Source organism: Halyomorpha halys, unplaced genomic scaffold (genome assembly GCF_000696795.3).
Source record: "Halyomorpha halys isolate HHAL.00 unplaced genomic scaffold, Hhal_1.1 Scaffold2103.1, whole genome shotgun sequence".
NCBI classification, from domain to species: domain Eukaryota; kingdom Metazoa; phylum Arthropoda; class Insecta; order Hemiptera; family Pentatomidae; genus Halyomorpha; species Halyomorpha halys.
In genome coordinates this window covers 20,861-21,521 of record NW_027107741.1, presented here as the reverse complement: position 1 = coordinate 21,521, position 661 = coordinate 20,861, and positions in this window count along the sequence as shown.

Below are 661 nucleotides of genomic sequence, written 5' to 3'. Positions count from 1 at the left end.
ATCATATATAAATGCTTTAATGTTCAATATGTAAATTCCATTCATAGCAGATTTAGGTTGTAATAGATATACCTTTGATTCCAAACTCATAGCTTACACGAACCCACAAGCTCGTTACCTTTCATCCTGGATAATCCTATGAAGCATCTGAAAAGAAGATAGTCACGGAACTTTATAAATTGGTTCACTTAGTAATGTATTATATACAAAAATTTCGTTAATTCTTCTATCAAAACACAAATATCCACTGATCCTTTGCTATTGTGAAATCAATTCCTGAGTTAACTAAATTTACAACAAATGTATTTATAAATTTATATTACACAGTTTCTATACATAATTTTCTAAAATGGTTATTTACTTACAAATATTTATATTCTACGTACCAATATTAATTATTTTACAATTTTCGTTTTCACACTAATTAACAGTTTATATACTACTTTTATAATAGAAACTACCTCCACTATGTTACGACTCTGTTCTCAACTAATTACAGTGATAAATTTATTGTATTCTTCACTTATATTAATTTAATTAATAATTTCCTATTCTTTAATTCCAAAATATCTTAATTTAAATCTAAATATATATATTAGTATTAAGTTAAGTATTGGCGAAAGCAAAATGTCAAAAAAGAGAAGAAGGAATAAGATATAAT